We start from the raw sequence: 13,205 nt of genomic DNA, 5'->3' as shown, positions 1-13,205 counted from the left end.
AGCATTGTCTAATGTCCTTGCCTTGTCTTTTGAGAGTTAGGATTTTTGGTTTGCTTATTTTAGTTTGCTTATTTCTCTCCTTTCTTCTGCTGTTAAGAGCTAAATTTTCTTGTTTTCTCTCCTTTACTTTTCTATTTTTATCATTCTTTATAACCATCATTTTTTTTTTACAATTCCTTCTACATTATCTCTGTTCACATTTTGTACATTTAAACTCTCTTCTACCTTCTTAAAACAATTTTTTTCTCTTAATGTAATATATCCCATGAAGGAGGATCCAACATGGCAGCCGGCGAGGAAGCACCGATTCCAACGTCTCCACTTTAACGGGATAGGAAAGACCCATCTGAACAGCTGCAGCCTACTTACGGAGGAACTTCTGGCATGATTCCCTTAAGAGGAGAGCAGCCGTGAACTGGTAGGTTTATTGGAAGTGACAGTTTGTCCCAGAGAAGTAGATCTTGGACGGCCACACGGGCACGGAGGTCTGGTCCCGCAGCCATCAGCCGCTCCGGCAAGCGGCTCCCCCGGGAGGCCTAGCTCTCGCTCTTCGAGCAGCCACCTCACCTGCCCGGTTCCTAACCATGCGGCCACAGCTACCCGGCTCCACAGGTGGCCCCGCGGCGGGTGCAGAAGTCAAGTCCTGAAGCCAGTAGCCGCATTTGCAAGCGGCGGACACCCGGAGTGGCTTGGCCCGCCCCGCCCGAACCGGCAGTCGGCCTCCGCCATCCGGGCTCCCCTGGGAGGCCTAGCGCTCCCTCTGGGAGCAGCCGCCTCACCTGCCCGGTTCCTAGCCACGCGGCCGCAGCTACCAGGCTCCACAGGTGGCCCCGCGGCGGGTGCAAAAGTCAAGTCCTGAGGAGGGAAGATGGCGGCGAAGGGAGTGCATCACCCCAGTGCGCCTCGTCACTGAGAGGGAGAAAGACGATGTGAATCGCCTGAAGGCTATCTTGTTGGGAATTTCCAGTGAAATTGAGGTGCTCCAGAATCTAGTGGACAGATTTCCATCGTACGAAGTTCAACTGCAGGAGCTCCATTTCTCCGCACGGAGGGTTGCATTGCCTGATAGGCAATCGCCCCGTGGCTGGAGTCTGTGGCGCGCGCTGGGGAGCGGCAAGGTGCCGGAGCGGGGGAGCAGCGATACGGATTCAGGGGGCTCCTGCCAGAGGTACATTGGCAGCGCTGAGTGCTGAGTTCCGGCTTTGAGACAGAGGAGAGAAGCGGGCCAGATTGGTTCCAGACACCGGTCGGACCACAGAGGAGGACAGTAGCCGCCATTTCAGAGAGATGATGTAATCATCCCCATGTTCTACTGATCTCAGCTCATTCAGCTACGGAACAGGTGATTTCAGGCTGGTACTTGCCTGCATCTAGCAGACAGATTTCTTGCTCAGGCTCGGGACTAGGGATCTTGTGGAGAATTCTCCTAGAGGCTCGTGCCTGGCAAGGCGTGCGCCGGGCACTGAGCAGCTGGATTCTGGTTCCCGGGGCTAACCTGGCCCAGGTCTGAGGAAACTGCGGAGACTGCCGGTGGAGGCCAGCTCCAAGTGGAGCGTGCGCTGAGCTTGGGGCGACTGGGTTCTGACTCCTGGAACAGTTTTGGCCTGGGGCTGGGGAACCCGTGGGGGTCGCTCGCTGGAGCCAGCTCCCAGCGGAGAGTGTATCGGGATCCGAGAGGCGGGGTTCTGGCCACCGAAGCTGCTTCGGCCCAAGGCTAGGGAACCAGGGGTGACTGCTTCTCAGTCAGGCTCCTGCTGGGTGCTGTGGGGCAGAGTGGAGCTTCCACCTGCGCCCAGAGCAGGACAAGTGACCCGCCGGCGTGGTATCATGACACACCAAACGCAGCTGGGGCTGAAGAGAGTAGCCGCCCACGCCTAGAATAGGACCAGCGACCCCGCGGCGCGGAAGCCAAGTAACCTCATTTGGAGTAGCGGCTGTGCAGAGCTGACATCTGAGCAAGCAGGGCAGGCAGACCTGCGGCCCACTGGAAAGACAGGCCAGGTAGCTTGCAAGCGTGGTGGACACGTAACACCGAGGCAGTCGCGTCACACTGGTTGGAGTGGGGGTGGAGCAGGGTCGCCGCCCGGGTCCGGAGGGGGCTCAGCGACCTGTTGGAGAGGTAGTCAGGTACCCCCATTGGGAGTGGGGGCTGTGCAGAACTGCGACCCACCGGCCTAGAGGCCTGCCAGTGTGGTAGACACGTCACACCAATTGGAGTGGGGACCCAGCAGAGCCGCCACCCACATCCATATTAGGACCAACGACCCCAGGGCGTGGTAGTTACGTTACCACAATTGGAGTGGGGTCAGAGCAGAGCCGCCACCCGTGCCCACAGAGGGGGCAGACCTGCAGCCGATCAGCATGGTAGACAGATCCTAATTAGAGGAGGAGCACAGCCACTACCCGCCCTGCAAGGGAGACTTCCCAACTATACAAGAGCAATATAAACAAATAGGAGGTAAATTTCAAAAACACAACAGTTTCACCAAGCAGAAAGAAACGCAAGCAGTATGAAAAGACAAGGAAAGAAAGGACCACAAGCAATGCAGGTCAACTCAACTTTAGAAGAGGTAATAGCTGCAACAGATGGAATGTCAGATAAAGAGTTCAGGATATATATGCTTCAGATGATCTGGAGTCTCAAGGAAGACATGAGACAGCAAAATCAGATAATGAAAGATCACATTGACAAACAAATCCTGGAATTAAAAGATCAATTTCAGAGGGAGATAGAGGTAATAAAAAACAAACAAATAGAAATCCTAGAAATGCAGGAAACAATAAACCAACTTAAAAACTCAATTGAGAATACTACCAGCAGAGTAGATCACTTAGAAGAGAGAACATCAGACAATGAAGACAAAGTATTTTAACTTGAAAAGAACATAGACAGCTCAGCAAGTCTGCTAAGAAACCATGAGCAGAACATCCAAGAATTATGGGACAATATCAAAAGACCAAATTTAAGAGTCATTGGGATACAGGAAGGCACAGAGCTCCACACCAAAGGAATAAACAGTCTATTCAGTGAAATAATATGAGAAAACTTCCCAGACTTGAAGAATGAGACAGAATCCCAAATCCTAGAAGCCTACAGGACGCCAAATGTGCAAAATCATAAGAGATCCACACCTAGACACATTATAATGAAGATGTCCAACATACAGAATAAGGAGAGAATTTTAAAAGCTGCAGGAGAAAGAAAGCAGATTACATTTAGGGGTAAACCAATCAGGATAACAGCTGATCTCTCAACACAGACTCTGAAAGCTAGAAGATCCTGGAATAACATATTTCAAACACTGAAAGAAAATGGGTTCCAACCAAGAATCGTGTATCCGGCGAAATTAAGCTTCAGGATAGAAGATGAAATTAAAACCTTCCACGATAAACAAAAGTTAAAAGAATTCGCAGCTAGAAAACCATCTCTTCAAAAAATCCTTGGCAAAACATTACAGGAAGAGGAAATGGAAAATAACATTGAAAACCAACAATGGGAGGTAGGACAGTAAAGGGGGGAAAGTAGTCAAAGAGGATAACAAATCAGGTTTAGTAACATCAATAAACAAATATGGCTAGAAGAACAAACCATATCTCAATAATAACCCTAAATGTTAATGGCTTAAACTCACCAATTAAGAGACACAGGCTAGTAGAATGGATCACAAAACAAGACCCAACAATATGCTGCCTACAGGAGATGCATCTGATAGGAAAAGATATTCATAGACTGAAGGTGAAAGGTTGGGAAAAATCATACCACTCATATGGACTGAGGAAACAAGCAGGAGTGTCCATACTCATATCTACTAAAATAGATTTCAAGCCAAAGTTAATCAAAAGGGATAAAGAAGGACACTTCATACTGCTCAAGGGAACCATACACCAACAAGACATAACAATCATAAATATATATGCCCCAAATAATGGTGCAGCTGTGTTCATCAAGCAAACTCTTCTCAAGTTCAAGAGTCTAATAGACCACCATACAATAATCATGGGAGACTTCAACACACCTCTCTCACCACTGGACAGATCTTCCAAACAAAAGTTAAATAAGGAAACTATAGAACTCAATAACACAATTAACAACCTAGACTTAATTGACATATATAGAATATACCACCCAACATAAAGCAGTTACACTTTTTTCTCAGCAGCACATGGAACCTTCTCAAAAATAGACCATATAGTATGTCACAGGGCAACTCTTAGACAATATAAAGGGGTAGAGATAATACCATGCATCTTATCTGATCATAATGGAATGAAAATGAAAATCAATGATAAAAGAAGGAAGGAAAAATCAAGCATCACTTGGAGAATGAACAATAGGTTGCTGAATGATCAATGGGTTTTAGAAGACATCAAGGAGGAAATTAAAAACTTCCTAAAGTTAAATGAAAACACAGACACAACATATCGGAATCTATGGGACACATTGAAAGCAGTTCTAAGAGGAAAATTTATTGTTTGGAGTTCATTCTTCAAAAAAAGAAAAAACCAACAAATAAATGATCTCATACTTCATCTCAAAATCCTAGAAAAAGAAGAGCAAAACAACAGCAAAAGAAGTAGAAGGCAAGAAATAATTAAAATCAGAGCTGAAATTAATGAAATTGAAACAAAAGAAACAATTGAAAAAATTGACAAAACTAAAAGTTGGTTCTTTGAAAAATAAATAAAATTGACAGATCCTTAGCCATGCTAATGAAGAGAAGAAGAGAGAGAACCCAAATTACTAGCATACGGGATGAAAAAGGCAATATCACAACTGACACTTCAGAAATATAGAAGATAATCAGAAATAATTTTGAAGCCTTATACTCCAATAAAACAGAAGATAGTAGAAGGCATCGATAAATTCCTTAAGTCTTATGATCTTCCCAGATTGAGTCAGGAGGATATAGACAACCTAAACAGACCAATAACAATAGAGGAAATAGAAGAAACCATCAAAAGATTACCAACTAAGAAAAGCCCAGGACCGAATGGGTATACAGCAGAGTTTTACAAAACCTTTAAAGAGGAACTAACACCAATACTTTTCAAGCTATTTCAGGAAATAGAAAAAGAGGGAGAACTTCCAAATTCATTCTAGGAGGCCAACATCACCCTGATTCCGAAACCAGACAAAGACACTTCAAAGAAAGAAAACTACAGACCAATATCTCTAATGAACCTAGATGCAAAAATCCTCAATAAAATTCTGGCGAATCGGATTCAAATACATATCAAAAAAATTATACACCATGACCAAGTAGGATTCATCCCTGGGATACAAGTCTGGTTCAATATACGGAAATCAATGTTATTCACCACATTAATAGACTTAAAAATAAGAACCATATGATCATCTCGATAGATGCAGAAAAAGCATTCGACAAAGTACAGTATCCCTTTATGTTCAAAACTCTAGAAAAATTAGGGATAACTGGATCATACCTCAACATTGTAAAAGCAATCTATGATAAGCCACAGGCCAGCATCATTCTGAATGGAGAAAAATTGAAGGCATTCCCTCTAAGATCTAGTACAAGACAGGGATGCCCTCTCTCACCACTTCTGTTCAACATAGTCCTCGAAACACTGGCCAGAGCAATTAGGCAGACGAAAGAAATTAAAGGCATAAAAATAGGAAAAGAAGAACTTAAATTATCACTATTTGCAGATGATATGATTCTATACCTAGCAGACCCAAAAGGGTCTACAAAGAAGCTATTAGAGCTAATAAATGAATTCAGCAAAGAGGCAGGATATAAGATCAACACGCATAAATCAAAGGCATTCCTTTATATCAGCGACAAATCCTCTGAAACGGAAATGAGGACAACTACTCCATTCACAATATCCCCCCCCCCCAAAAAAAAATACTTGGGAATCAACCTCACAAAAGAGGTGAACGATTTATACAATGAAAATTACAGAACCCTAAAGAAAGATATAGAAGAAGACCTTAGAAGATGGAAAAATATACCCTGCTCATGGATAGGCAGAACTAACATCATCAAAATGGCAATATTACCAAAAGTTCTCTATAAGTTCAATGCAATGCCAATCAAAATCCCAACAGCATATCTTGTAGAAATAGATAAAAGAATCATGAAATTCATATGGACCCAGAATAGCAAAAAGAATGCTAAGCACGAAGTGTGAATCAGGCGGTATAGCGATACCAGACTTCAAACTATACTACAGAGCAATAGTAACAAAAACAGCATGGTACTGGTACCAAAACAGGCGGGTGGACCAATGGTACAGAATAGAGGACACAGTAACCAATCCACAAAACTACAACTATCTTATATTTGATAAAGGGGCTAAAAGCATGCAATGGTGGAAGGATAGCATCTTCAACAAATGGTGCTGGGAAAACTGGAAATCCATTTGCATCAAAATGAATCTGAATCCCTATCTCTCGCCATGCACCAAAGTTAACTCAAAATGGATCAAGGAGCTTGATATTAAATCAGAGACACGGCATCTGATAGAAGAAAAAGTTGGTTATGATCTACATGCTGTGGGATCGGGCTCCAAATTCCTCAATAGGACACCCATAGCGCAAGAGTTAACAACTAGAATCAACAAATGGGACTTACTCAAACTAAAAAGTTTTTTCTCAGCAAAAGAAACAATAAGAGAGATAAACAGGGAGCCTACATCCTGGGAACAAATCTTTACTCCACACACTTCAGATAGAGCCCTAATAACCAGAATATACAAAGAACTCAAAAAATTAGACAATAAGATAACAAATAACCCAATCAATAAATGGGCAAAGGACCTGAACAGACACTTCTCAGAGGAGGACATACAATCAATCAATAAATACATGAGAAAATGCTCACCATCGCTAGCAGTCAGAGAAATGCAAATCAAAACCACCCTAAGATACCATGTCACTCCAGTAAGATTGGCAGCCATTAGGAAGTCAAACAACAATAAGTGCTGGAGAGGATGCGGGGAAAAGGGCACTCTTGTTCATTGCTGGTGGGACTGCAAACTGGTACAGCCAATTTGGAAAGCAGTATGGAGATTTCTTGGAAAGCTGGGAATGGAACCACCATTTGACCCAGCTATTCCCCTTCTCGGTCTATTCCCTAAAGACCTAATAAGAGCATGCTACAGGGACACTGCTACATCAATGTTCATAGTAGCTCAATTCCCGATAGCAAGACTGTGGAATCAGCCTAGATGCCCTTCAATAGATGAATGGATAAAAAAAATGTGGCATTTATACACTATGGAGTATTACTCTGCATTAAAAAATGACAAAATCATAGAATTTGGAGGGAAATGGATGGCATTAGAGCAGATTATGCTAAGTGAAGCTAGTCAATCTTTAAAAAACAAATACCAAATGACTCCTTTGATATAAGGGGAGTAAACAAGGACAGGGTAGGGACGAAGAGCTTGAGAAGAAGATTTACATTAAATAGGGATGAGAGGTGGGAGGGAAAGGGAGTGAGAAGGGGAATCACATGGAAATGGAAGGCGATCCTCAGGGTTATACAAAATGACATATAAGAGGAAAGGAGGGGTAAGACAAGATAATACAAATGGAAGAAATGATTTATAGTAGAAGGGGTAGAGAGAGAAAAGGGGAGGGGAGGGGAGGGGAGGGGGGATAGTAGAGAATAGGACAGACAGCAGAATACATCAGACACTAGAAAGGCAATATGTCAATCAATGGAAGGGTAACTGATGTGATACAGCAATCTGTATACGGGGTAAAATTGGGAGTTCATAACCCACTTGAATCAAACCGTGTAATATGATGTATTAAGAACTATGTAATGTTTTGAATGACCAATAATAAAATAAAAAAAGTATATCCCATGAAAACAAGTAACTGAAATAATTCATGACTATTAATACAGCACTAAAGCATTTAAAGAAGTACTCCATGAAAAAGAAACAAAACAACAACAACAAAAAAAAAAAACCCAACTCCAGAGCTCACTGATGAACAAACCTCATTTGAAGAGTAGCTAAGTGAATGAGAAATATGACCAAATAAAACACTGGAAATTAATAAAATGGCTGAAATTAATGAATATATCTCAATAATAACATTAAACATAAATGGTTTGAATCCTCCAATTAAAACATCTAGACTGGCAGAATTGATTTTAAAACAAGACGTAGGCCAGGTATGGCAGTACATGCTTATGATGTCAGTGACTCAGGAGGCTGAGGCAGAAAGATTGCAAGATGAAGGCCAGACACAGCAACTCAGCAAGGCCCTAAGAAACCCTGTCTCTAATAAAAAATTAAAAGGGCTGAGATTATAACTCAATAGTAAAGTACCCTTGGATTCAATACCCAGTACCTCTTCATTCCCACCCTCCATGGGGGGAAAAAAAACAAGACCCAATTATATGCTGCTTGTAAGAGTATTACTTAACAGGAAAAGACAGTCACAAGCTGAAAGGGAAAGGATGGAAATTAATACACTATGAAAAGAGATCCCCCAAACAAGCAGTATATGATATGTGATAAAGCCAACTGCAAGTCAAAATTAATCAGAAGAGGCAAGAAGGTCAATTTATGCTGGTAAAGGGATACATCTAATGAGAAGTGATAAGTAACAGTAGTAAATATTTATGCACTGTACATTAGTGCGCCTAATTGCAAAAAAGAGACACTACTTGAATTAAAGCCTCAGATAGACCCCAGTACAATAATACTGGGTGATTTCAGCACACTTCTCTCATCAATAAATAGGCCATTTAACATAAACTAAGTAAATGCTCTTTGGACCTAAAATATTATAAATCAAATGAACTTAACAGACATCTATAGATATTTTATTCAACAATAGCTGAATACACTTTCTACTCAACTCCTGGAACCTTCTCCAAAATTGACTATATTTTAGGCCACAAAACAACTCTTAGCAAATACAAAAAATTGATATATAACTCCTTGCATATTATCAGATCGTAATGAAATAAAATTAGAATTCAACAACAAATACCCCACAGAAACTATAAACACATGAAGATTGAACAACATACTTTTGGATGATGAATGGGTAATAGAAGAAATCAGGGGAAAATTTTTAAAAAATTGTTAAAATCAAACAGGAATAGTACACAACATATATCAGAATCTCTGGGACACTATGAAGTCAATTTTAAGAGAAAAGTTTATAGATATGAATGACTACATAAGAAAATCAGAAAGATCCCAAATAAACAACCTAATGATGTATATCAGGACCCTTGTAAAACAAAAACAAATCAGTTTTAAAATCAGTATAAGGAAGAAAATATTTAAGACCAGAGCAAAAAATATTAATGGAATTACAAATTTTAAAACCCCACAAAGGATTAATGAAACAAAGAGTTGGCTTTTTTAAAAGACAAGCAAGATTGACAGGCTCTTTGCCAAACTAAACAAAAGAAAAAAGAACTCCAAATTAATAAAATTAGAGATGAGAAAGGATAAATCACCATAGACTATTCAGAAAGTTAGTATAGTTTTGAAAACTTATATTCCAGTAAATTGAAATACATTTCTAGACACATACTACCTGCCAAAATTGAATCAAGAGGACATGGAAAGCCTAAATTGACAAATAAGAATGAAGAATGAAATAGAAGCAGTAAAACAAAACAAAACAAAGAAAAAATCCAAAACCCTTCAACAACAACAACAACAACAACAAAAGCTGAGGATCAGACTGATCCCCAGCTGAATTCTACCAAACCTTTAAAGAACACATAATATCAAGGCTCCTCAAATTATTCTGTTAAATAGAAAGGAAGGTAACACTTCCAAATTTATTCTATGAAGCAAGTATCACACTCCTACCAAAACCAGATAAGGACACATCAAGGAAAGAAAAGTATAAATAATTCTATTTGATGAACATGTGTGCAATAATTCTTAATACAATATTAGCAAATCATATTAAACAACAAATTAAGAAGAGTGTTTTTCATGATTGGTTTTATCCCAGGAATTCAAGGATGGTTTAACATTTTCGAATCAATAAATGAAATTTATCAAATAAAAAGAGTTAATGATGGAGGGTTTTCCAATATGTTAGAATAGAGAAGGTCACTTTTCTATCTGATCCCTGGTGTGAAACCAAAAAGGCAGATAGGCAGATTCTCAGCAAGGTGGGTGAACAAAACAAAACAAAAAAATAAGTTTACTGGAATTTAATACTGGATATTCAAAGCAGATCAGGGACTCAGGCAGTTGGATATAATAAGGAAGAAATCCCAAGTTCACACTGCTGCTGCAGCCAGAGTCACCTGTCAGAGTGGTCCCTTCACAAGCAAAGTGGAGAGATAAAAGAAACAAACCTGTATTTTTAGGAGGCCTGTGTTGTGTCTGGGTATGGAGAGTTGAGAGATCAAACACACTGCCCAACTGAACTGAAATGTGCACTGCACAATATCCTTGTGCAGGAAAAAAGTTCCATCTTTAGAAGCTATATGTGGAAGAAAGAGGAAGGAACAATTTTGCAGCCATGGCACAGGATCTGGCAGTTGAAGGAGCCAATTCCTGGCAAACCTGAGTTGGTCTAAAGTTCAGGCCTGGCAAACCCACACTACATGATGAAGAGTGTGACCAGAAGAAAATAAAACATGGGGAGATGTTTATACAGGGGACTACTGGCTGGGGAAACCCACTCAGTACTCCCCATCTCCCTCCAATCAGCTGCTTGCAGGATGGGCTGGAAGAGACTCACCTGGTCAGGATTTGAAATATCAGGGGTGGGAAGGATTGAGTTTGGAGACTGAATCTGAGACCAGGAAACATGGGGTTTGCAGGTGATGTAGTAGACTGAGGATTGGATTCTCCACCACATGAATGGAATCCAGGGGATGTCCCTAGGATGTAGTCTTCCAGCATGGACTAGCATTTGCTGGGCCTTAGAGGTGCACTGACTTAAAATCTCCAGACTAATTGGCATTTAGTGAAGAGCCTAGAGTCTACTTAAGCCTTAAGCCTAAACCCTACCTCCAAGAGTTCCACCTATGGGATTGCTTCTCTCACTGTAGCAACCCCACCCTGAGGGTGGAGCAAGCATCATACTCCAGATGATGCCACCTAACACTGCTGAGAAGGGAAGCTGACAATCTTTTGAACTCCAAAGGAAACAATTTTTTAAAAACTTTTCATTAAGATCTTTTTTTTCTTTTCTCTGTTTAATTATGACTTAATGGTTCATGGGCATTTATACATATTCATATTTGTTTTTTCTCATTTCTAGCATTTTTGAAGTAATTTTTCATGGATCAGTTTTTGGAGGACTAGGATGTTTGATTAGTATATTTCAGTTTTTTTCTATTCTTTATTTTTAATTTTTTTACTTACATATGTGTGTGTGTGTGTGTGTGTGTGTGTGTGTGTGTGTGTCCTTGAATCTCCCTTTTCTTTTGCTAACAGCCAATCTCATTTGGTCACTCTTTCACTCTTCCTCTAATTTTTTACTTCTATTTTCTCTCCTCCTCCCTCATAATCATTACATTCTATATCACTTCAGTCCATCCATTGTCCACCATTTGAAATTGCAAACCCTTTTTCAAACTTACTGTTTTTATTGTAGGCAATAACTGATCATATAATTTCTGTTTATTGTGACACATTGTAAACATAGAAGGAACTATTTGGTTCAATGCTGTATAATATTTGCATTGGTTGTTGTTATTATTTGTCTCCCCATAAATGGTGAGGTGCTAGAAACTTTCAGGGGCACTCTAAATCTACAGGGTAGAAACTCTACTGCCTCATATCCATACTATTAGATGGTTAGACACATAAACAACATGAAAAAATAAGGGAAAAATCACCCCAAATGAACCAAGATACTTTAATAACAGAATCCAATGATACTACAGTGAAACAAATGTCAGAGAAGGAGATTGGAATTTACAGAGTCAAACAGATTTTCAAGTAAAGGACAATGTAAGAGTGAAATCAGAGAGAAAATACAAGAATGAAATATTAGTTTAATAAAGAGATAGAGATTCTGAACAATCAAGCAAAATATTTGAAATGAATAAATCAAAAAACCAAATTTAAAATTCAATGAAAAGCATCACTAAAAGACTGGACCATGTGGAAGACAGTTTCAGCCAATGAAGACAAAATATATAATCTGGAAAATAAAGTTCACCAGGGAGAAAAGATGTTAATAGACCATGAACAGAAGTTCCAAGTAATATGGGATAACCTGAAAAAAACAAATTAAATATTTATTGGAATAGATGAAGGCTTGGAGATATAAACAAAAGGAATGCACAATTTTTTGAAATAAAATATCAGAAAAATTTTCAAACCTAAATAATGAAATGGAAAATCAAATACAGGAGGCATATAGGACACTGAATGTACAAAACTACAGCAGACCAATATCAAGGCATATTATTATGAAAATGGCCATAAAATAAGAAGGATAGAATTTTTAAGATTTCCAAAGAAAAATGGCAGGTCACATCCACAGGGAAACCAATCCTGAGCTCAAATGATTTCTCAACCCAGCCTCTCAAACCTAGGAGTTCTTGGAATGATATGTATGAAACTCAGATTGTTTGTTTGCTTGGTGTTAAGTTTTTTTGAGTACTAATATCCTGGAGATTAGTACTCTATATGACATGTGGGTGGCAAAGTATAGGTTCTCTCTTTACTTCATTGGTTGTTTCTGTTGCTGAGAAGAAGATTTTTCATTTGAGTTAATCCCATTTATTAATTCTTAATTTTGTTTCTTATGTTTTAGAAGTCTTGTTAAGCAAGTCTGGGCCTATTCTGACATGATGAAGATTTGGGCCTACTTTTTCCTCTATTAGGCTCAGGATCTCTGATAAAATTCCTAGGTCCTTGATCTGCTTTGTGATGAGTTTTGTGCAGGTTGAGAGATAGTGATTTAGTTTCATTTTTATGCATATGAATTTCCTGTTTTCCCAGCACCATTCGTTGAAGAGGCTATATTTTCTCCAATGTATGTTTCTGGCACATTTGTCTTGTATGAGATAACTGTATTTATGAGGGCTTGTCTCTGTGTCTTCTTTTCTGTATACCACTGGTCTATATGTCTATTTTGGTGACAATACCAAACTGTTTTTGTTACTACAGCTTTGTAGTATAGTTTGAGGTCTGGTGTTGTAATGACACCAGCTTCACTCTTCTTGCTAAGGATTGCTTTGGTTATTCTGGTTCTCTTATTTTTCCAAATGAATTTTATG

Source organism: Urocitellus parryii, chromosome 5 (genome assembly GCF_045843805.1).
Source record: "Urocitellus parryii isolate mUroPar1 chromosome 5, mUroPar1.hap1, whole genome shotgun sequence".
In the NCBI taxonomy this organism is placed as follows: domain Eukaryota; kingdom Metazoa; phylum Chordata; class Mammalia; order Rodentia; family Sciuridae; genus Urocitellus; species Urocitellus parryii.
The sequence above is the reverse complement of the archived record's forward strand: the minus strand, read 5'-3'. Positions refer to the sequence as shown.